Here is a 9,031-nt window from a genome sequence, read left to right on the forward strand (position 1 = left end):
CGGGTGGTTGTGAGGAGTCAACCTTCGTGTAAAGTTCTGGTCCTTCGCCGTGGGGCCTGTCGGACGGCAGGCACGGCAACGGCGAAGGAGCTTTGGCTAGAGGCCCTCGGCTGGACGACAGTGGCGCCGGTAGCCTGCCTCCTGGGGCCGCACCCTTTCGGCGCCCAAGGTCCTGGGCAAGATTCTGGCCTCTACGCCGAACTCCAGAGGGGGCGGTTCCCCTCTGGACGGTCCCCGGGCGGTGCCGGGGGCGGGCCCGACCGTGAGGGGTGGGAACAGGAACCAATAAGAACAGGACTTTGCCGGGGCGGGGCCTGCGGCCGGGCCTGTGGGGGCGGGACGGAGCCCACCCAGAGTGGGAGCGAGCCGACTGGGCGCTTCTGCGCGGAGGACGAGAGCCTCGGAGCCCAGCCGCGGAGGCGGCGTCGAGGACGAGAGCAAGTAGGGGTAGGGAGACCCGGGCGGGGTGTGAGGCAGGGGCTTCGGACCCTCGCGGCGGAGGGTGTCGCAGAGCGGGGCCACGGAGCGTCGGGCGCCGTCCGGCCGCTGCGCGGGAGCGGGCTGGCGGAGGTGTCGGCGCCGCCCACGCTCTCTCGGCACCTCCACGGCCTGGAGGGACGCCCGAGCGTGCAGCCAGGCGCCCAGCGGACGCCGCGCGTTGGGAGCCCGCTCTTCGGCCTCGGAGGTTGTGGCGGAGCCTGGCTGAGGGTCTCCTCGCCGCTCCCTTCGGGGCGCGGGGACCGCCGTCCAGGTGACGCTCGGGGACGCTCGACAGTCCTGGGGTAGAGGCAGGGAGCGCCCCGCATCCAGGAAGAAACATGGGGCTCTCTCCAGGATTAGCCACGGCGCTTGAACGTCGACAGGCTGAGACGACGGACTTTACATTTTTGCTTTTTTGTGCTTTGATTCTTAACAGAATCTGACGAGCACAGTAGTGAAAGTTGTCAAGTAGGATTTTGATTTAAAAATCTGGCATTGGAACATCTAAGAGCTTCTAACTAGTATGGCAGAAGATGATCAGAATATGAGTCAGGGGCTGGAGCCTCGGCCAGGACCCACATACCAGATGTGATGCCTCGGTCAAGTAGACTTTTCTGGGCCTACGTTTCCTTAGCTGTAAAATCGAGATGCTCATGCGTGCCTGGGGGTATTCTGAGGGTCAAATGAGATGCGTGAGAGTATTCCATAAGTGTTAGGTATTGCATATTCTGTAAAACAACTACTAAGTGCCAGGCACATAGTAGGCACGTTGTAAACATTTACCCTAAAGCTAGTGATTCACCTACAGTGTTTTAGATCAAGTCCTACACCTTCGTTTACTGTGTAAATAAATTGCTTAAGCTCATTTTCCACAAATCACCATTGTTGGAAATGTGGTCCATTTTTAACTGATTAATGAATTTTTCTAGAATAGCATATATTATCGATACACTGTTACTGATCGTTTACCAAGAAGTTTGGTAGCAATCAGTCTATGTCTTTGCTTTAGATAAATAGTTGTCGTTTAAGTTACCTGGTAAAGTAAGCTGGGAGTATTGTTTCAAATCAGACTTGTATTTGCTTTTGTAAGATTTAAGTCCTCCAAAACAAAATTAATATATAGCCGCATTTTGGGGGTACAGCCTTTATTATAGACATGTGCATTATTTTCTGTGGGTATGTGTGTGAGGTGTTGTGTTGGGAGAGCAGAAATGAAAAAAGAGTAGTAGTTTGCAACCAGCAGACTTTGACTAGGGATACTTATAGGCGTGTTCTGAAGTCGTTTCCCAGGCAGAAACCAGGAAATGTAGTAATTGTGTCTCTTGGCTTTTCATTAGTTTTTTTGTGTTGAGTGTGGCAATAGACTTTTAAAATAATGCAAATATAAAGGAAGAATATTAGTTTTTCTGATGCGACAATAAGCACTTTTCTAAAGCTGAAAATTATGTTTTAATGATCTGTAGTAAGTCTTACATTATAGACAAGAATTTTAGACCACTGGATACCAAGATCAAATTAAATGGAGGAGTAGAGAGAAAGTTTCTAGTGAATGTAATTTTTGTGTTGCTTTAACAGTTTTACATGTTTCAACAGTTCAGTGCAAGATGGATGCTTTGAAACACCAGTTTCAAACATGTACTCCATATATAAATTTTGCTATGATTTATAATTTGTTGATCTTGGAGGACTGAAGCCTTATATTCACGTTATTTATTGAGCACCTAATACATTCCAAGGCACAGTTTTAGCACTTATATTCATGTATGGGCAGGATATAATTCCTTCCATCTAGGAGATTACACTTTACCAAGTGGGCTAACATAAGCTGTTTTTAAAACTGATGTTAACAATAACATCAACCAGCATTTACTGGGACCTTCTTTGGGCCAGGCAGTGCTCTAAATTCTTTACATGCATTATCTTATTTAATCCTTACAACAGCATCTTGAGGGGTGTTATTATTATGATCTCCTCATTGAGAAACAAAAAGGTTGAATAACTTTCCCATATCAAACAGCCTAGGTGCCAGAGCTAGGTAGGACTCAAACCAGACAGTTGGGCTCCAGAAATCCTGATCTTAACCTCTTCATTATATTGAGTGTAAAATTCTGTGAGTGAGATACAAATGAAATCCAACAAGCATTTAAAAGAAAGTTCTGTAAAGAACTTCTTCAAAAAGAAGGAAAGAAAGAGAGAGAGAAAGAAACTGGTATTGCAAGGAGTAGATGAAGGCATATCCAAGCTACAATTATACTTTATATATAGGAGAATTTTTTTTCCTGGTGAATGATGTGGGATTCTTTTCGTTTCTAAGCCCTCAGTCACTCAGTTACTACAATTATGGCATTATCTTAATACTATAAGAGGTGATTATTTTTTAATAAGTTTAAAATGTTTGTTCTCAGACCATAAGTTAAAGTTAGATTCAAGAAAAGAAAATGTTTCCCTGCCTTCAAGATGCTTATAAGTAGACATGTAAATAAGTCCCTACAATTTCAGTGTGATAAGAGTTATAACAGAGATATAGTTATAGAGTTAATGGGACCGTTGATGAGGGAAGATAATTCTGTATATGGTAGGGAGGAGGATTAGTGAGAAGATACCATATTTGAATTTGGCTTTAAAGGATGAATAGGAGTTTGCTGAGTTGGGGAAGGGAACAGAAGATATGGATGAAAACGAGGAATATTATGTGAAAGTATATGGTATGTTTGAGGAATGTGTTGTAGTCCATATTGTCACTAAAAGTCAGAGTGTATAGAGATGAGGGGTTGGGCTAAAGAAGGTGGTGCCTGGAAATAAGCTGAAAAAATTAAAATTGCAGAGCTTGGTTGCCAATCACTTTAGGATCGCTGAAATTTCTAGAAATAAGGTAAGTGTGGGATTTCAGTGCCTATCATTTGAAATAATGAAGATTTGCCCAGTTTGGCATAATCTTTCACTTTAGAATATGGTGTTAAAGGTAGTTTTAATACTTTGAAGTACAGGATATACTATAAAACAACATACAGATTTATGCAAGTAAAAAGTTATGACTCAGAGAAAGAGAAAAAAGAAGTCTGTGGTGCCATTTGGTGAAGAGCCTGTTTATCTTGCTGAGGACTTTGGACTTGATTCTAAAGACAGTGGAGAGCCAGGGAAGGACTTTAAGTAATTAGGAAAGATAACATGGTGGTGGTATGGTATAGCAGCTGGATTGGATGGAGAGGCAAAAGGTAGAGAGATAAGTTAGGAGGCTGTTGCTATTGAAATAGCCCAGATAAGAGTGGATAAGGGCCTGGAGTAGGAAAATAGTAATAGAGATGAAGAGGAGAGGACAGATGGTATTACAAGGCTTAAAAAGTGATTGGCTTTGAAGGTGAACAGAAAAGTAAAAACTTAGTTTCTCAGCTTGGGAAACTGGATAGAGGAACTTGATTTAATTTTTAATGTGAGGGGAAGATAATTGTTTCAGTTTTGAACATGGTGAGTTAGAAGTGTCTATGGAGCATTCAGACAGAGGTGTCAAGAGAGGATCCAGAGCCCAGAAGAGAGGCTGAGATTGGGGATTCAGATTTCGGAGTTAGCCAGTAAGTGGAAATTGAAGCTGTAAGAGCAGATGAAATTGTTTGGGGGGAAGACAAGGAATTAGAAGAGAAGAGGGCCAAGGATAAATTATTTGCTTTGTATGAATAGAAGGGATTCATTTATACTAATTTTCTTATTAATTGTGATTATAAAGAAATTAAATGGGTTTTAATTGAAGATTAAACAGCTTTTACATCCAAATGAATCCTGTTCTTTTAAAATTTCACTGGGAGTCACTCATTTATTCCCAAAGTGTATTGCCCAAACTATTACTGGAGTACCTCTTTGTGAAAAAAAAAATACTTTATAGCAAATTCACAGCCAATCAAGAAAGTAGATCTTCTGGCTTTATTATAGAATTCTTTTTCCTCCTCTGTACTTTCTAGTTCCATGCTTATAATAGATGGGCCCCAACTTAAGATGGTTCCGCTTCTGATTTTTCGACTTTACAATGGTGCAAAATTGGTACGTACTCAGTAGAAACTGTACTTCGAATTTTGAATTTTGATCTTTTCCTGGGATAGCAGTATGCGGTGTGATGCTCTCTCCTAATGCTGGGCAGAGACAAGGAGTCAACCTCTCAGTCAGCCACATGATTATTGATACAAGGATAAACAGCCGATACACTTATAACCATTCCGTACCCATAGGACCATTCTGTTTTTCACTTTCAGTACAGTATTCAATAAATTACATGAGATAGTCAACACTTTATTTTACAATGGGCTTTTATCAGATCTTCCTCAACTTACCATGGGGTTACATTCTGAAAAACCCATAATGTGAAAATATCATAAGTTGAAAATGCATTTAGTACATCTGACCTACCAAACATTGTAGCTTAGCCTAGCCTATCTTAAATGTGCTCAGAACACTTATATTAGCCCACAGTTAGGCAAAATCATCTAACACAAAGCCTATTTTATAATACAGTGTATTATCTCATATAATTTATTGAATACTGTACTGTATATGGAAAACAGAATGGTTGTATGTACAGAATGGTTGTAAGTGTATCGCATTTTCACCCTCATGATCGTGTGGCTTACTGGGAGCTGCGGCTCTCTGCTGCTGCCCAACATGGTGAGTATCATACTGCATATCACTAGCCCAGGAAAAGATGAAAATTCAAAATACAGTTTCTACTGAATGCGTATTACTTTGGTACCATCATAAAGTCAGAAAATTTTAACTGGAGCCATCATAAGTTGGGGACTGTTTGTAGAGCCTGTTTACCTTGAATCAAAGGTAAGAAAGCATATGACTCTTCCCTCACTTGGTTGTTAGCTCTTAGAAGTCAGAGATAGTGCTTTAAAAAAAAAGCCTCCCATATATTTAGATTATCAATAAATGGTTGATTCATCTTGATAACCAACTTATTCAGTCTTGGCTCCAAATGGCTTAGCCATTTCCAAAATTCATTTTCATCTTCAAAGGGTGAAGACTTGTCACCACTGAGGAGATTCAAAAGAAAGTGTTACAGCTTTGAAGGCATTTTCAAACAAGCAGTTTCAAAAATATTTTCCTAGTTTGTAGTATCATTAAAATAAGTGTATGATCTTCTAAGGCAGGGAGTGGAAAACTTTTTCTCTGAAGGGCTAGATAGTAAATATTTTAGACTTTGTGAGCCATACAGCCTATCATAACTACCCAATTCTGCCAAAAAAGAGCCATAGACAATACTTAAATGAATGAGTATGGATTGAGGTCCAGTTAAAGTTTATTTATGGACATTGAACTTTGGATTTCATAGCATTTTCACATGTCACAAAATGTAGTTATTTGATTATTTTTTCAACCATTTGAAAATGTAAAATTCTCAGAGGCCAAAAACAGATGTTGGGTCACATTTGACCCACAGGTAGACCATAGTCTGCTGACCCTGTTCTAAGGGGTGTTCTTTGAAGTACTTGGATTTGTTTAGTTTTTATAAAATGGTTCTTCAAAGTTATACCTCCTGCTTCCAAATTCTAGTACATTTCTTAAAACATCTGAAAAATTTTCATTCATACTCTATTTCTCATATAGAGTAATTAGAATACATTCCCTTCATTAGTTTGGAACCCGAGATACAGAGAAATAGATTAAATTGTACAGTGTCAGAATCAAAAATATGTTTGAAATGGGCTTCCCTGGTGGCACAGTGGTTGAGAGTCCACCTGCCGATGCAGGGGACATGGGTTCGTGCCCTGGTCCGGGAGGATCCCACATGCCGCGGAGCGGCTGGGCCCGTGAGCCATGGCCGCTGAGCCTGTGCGTCCGGAGCCTGTGCTCTGCAGCGGGAGAGGCCACAACAGTGAGAGGCCCGCATACCGCAAAAAAAAAAAAAAAAAAATATATGTTTGAAAATATTTTTCAACATTCAGTATTGCTTACTGAACCAGTTAAACAGCAATCTTTTTGCCTCAGCGAAAGTGGGAACATTGAAAGCTAGGTGGAATAAAAGACCAAAACTGGAAGGAGTGTCCTGCACTGGTTCCCAGAGGGCTGGGCAGGATGGAATCTTTTATCTTTTTCCTCTTTGAATTGTGTGAATAATTTTTATCCTAAGGAAAAGGAAACATGAAGTTTTTCTTCACTTCAGGGGCATTATAGCAGGTTATAAGATTGAAGGATTAAATAATGGTGAGATAAGAGGAAGAAATTTAAAGGACTTAACTTTTTCACATCGAGCCATCCCAGATGTTTCTCTTGCACCTTATATGTTTGAGGAGGAAATTTATGATACTTTTTTGCTTATAGATCTTAGCCTGGTTAGCAGCCTGAAAACATAATTTTAACATTCAGTTCAGGCAGTATTAATCCATTTATATTAGTTATAAGTAATATTTAATGCTCTATTTCTTTAAGTTAGATTTCTGACTTTCATGGTTTTCATAACAGAGATAAATGTTTACAACAGGGGGCATGGAGGACAATTATTAGTTTTTCTTCGAAGTTTAAATTCATAGAAGTGGCATATTTGTGGATTTTTTTCTGTGTGGTTGTTAATATATAGGACAGATGGAGGTGTGTGTGAGATTTGTTCTTGGTGCTACTTAAAAGATATGTGCTTTTTTTCTTTCTCTCCTTTTTTCCATTCGAATTAAAAAAACAAAAAACTCTGGCTGTCTAGGATGTTTTCGAGTTGGTTACTTAGCAATATGAAGCATAATTTTGTATTTAAATATTTATCTGTATTCTTTGATACTCTGATTAAATAAGAGTCTGTTAAGGCTGATGATGTTAGGGCCTGCTGGGAGGAAATGACACAGCCTGCTTTACAACAGTATTTACTGCAAAATCACCTTTTCCCTGGTTCCTACTTAAACTGTAAGGGGTAACATGGAACAGAAGAGCAGCATTATGTGAATTAGAGTGATGGTCAGTTTGGTGATGACTGTAATGCAATGGTTATTGCACAGTTAATTTATATTAACATAATTCAAAGTTGAGCAGAATGGTTGGTAAAAATGGTGAGATGCTATCTAACTAGGTTTTATTTTTTAACTTTAAATGCATTCTTCAAGTGTGATGTTTTTAAGAGTTCAGTGATAATTGTTATTTAAAAAGAAACTAGATCAATATACCCTTTAAATGTACTGTTTAATTATTAGGAGAAGAGAGCATGTAGTAAAAAAAATACAGAGCCATGTTCAATAGCTGCATCTAGAAGTACAAAAATGTTGAGGAAATGGTGACTTGAGAAAAAGTGTAAGACTTTAATGAAGATTATTTTAAAAATGGGTTTATCAAATGTGCAAAACCTGACTAAAGTGACATATATTTGTATTAATGTTGCAAATGAAAGTTAAAATCTTTAAAATTGAAAAGATTCTTGGAAACAGCATACTGGACTTTTCGATAAGCCTTTTAAAATATTTTCAAAGAGGACTTCCCTGGTGCTGCAGTGATTAAGAATCCGCCTGCCAATGCAGGGGACACGGGTTCAGTCTCTGGTCTGGGAAGATCCCACATGCCGCGGAGCAACTAAGCCCGTGCGCCACAACTACTGAGCCTGTGCTCAAGAGCCCACGAGCCGCAACTACTGAAGCCCGTGCGCCTAGAGCCCAGGCTCTGCAACAAGAGAAGCCACTGCAATGAGAAGCCCGTGCACTGCAACGAAGAGTAGCCCCCGCTCGCTGCAACTAGAGAAAGCCCGCACGCAGCAACGAAGACCCAAAGCAGCCAAAAATAAATAAAATTTAAATATATATATATTTTTTCAAAGAAAGAAAAGAATATAAAATTATCTCAGTTTCCCTTTTATTTAAGGACCATTCCTGAGAAAGATGAATTATTGTTTTATTTTGTTGCATATCAGTGGCATAAGAGAAAAATGGCTACATATTTCTTGAAAAAAGTATTTGTCTAGAATGCATGGGTGTTATGTTTATGATGTTTGGTGATTAGTAAGTGGAAAATTGAAAATTGCACCTCTTCGTGTTGACATACCTCTATTCTGTATCATTATGGGACATTTCAACAGTGCTTATAAGGTGGCTACCGTTTGATGCAGACTTCACAGTCCAAATTGTTGGGATCACTGACTTAAGTTTGTCACATATGGTAGCAAGGTAATTAATAAGGAAGATTTTCTTGTGTTGTTTAAATTTAGCTCCAACTGTATGGTCATATTTATAGAAAAGGAATTGTTGATCCTCGTAAGTTAAACTGGGAAAAATTTTTGAAGTAATTGTAAGTAGTGGAATAGCAAATATGATTAGAAAACATAGAGGAGTTATTTTAAACATTGTTTGAAGCTACTGATAATAGTGCTTTTTTCCCCCCAAAGGTCCACACTTATGTTTTATTGAGTATTTCCTCAAAGCACCCTTCCAACACTCAAGCAGAGGTAGGGAGGGAGGGAGAGTGACAGAGACAGAGAGACGGACACAGACAGAGACAGAGAGACAGACAGAGACAGAGATGGACATATAGACAGTAGTCAAAACAGCACAACTTACAGTGCAGGCATCCTCCTGCTTTCTTCTGAAAGTCCAGG

Source organism: Grampus griseus (genome assembly GCF_964374135.1).
Source record: "Grampus griseus genome assembly, chromosome: 1".
NCBI classification, from domain to species: domain Eukaryota; kingdom Metazoa; phylum Chordata; class Mammalia; order Artiodactyla; family Delphinidae; genus Grampus; species Grampus griseus.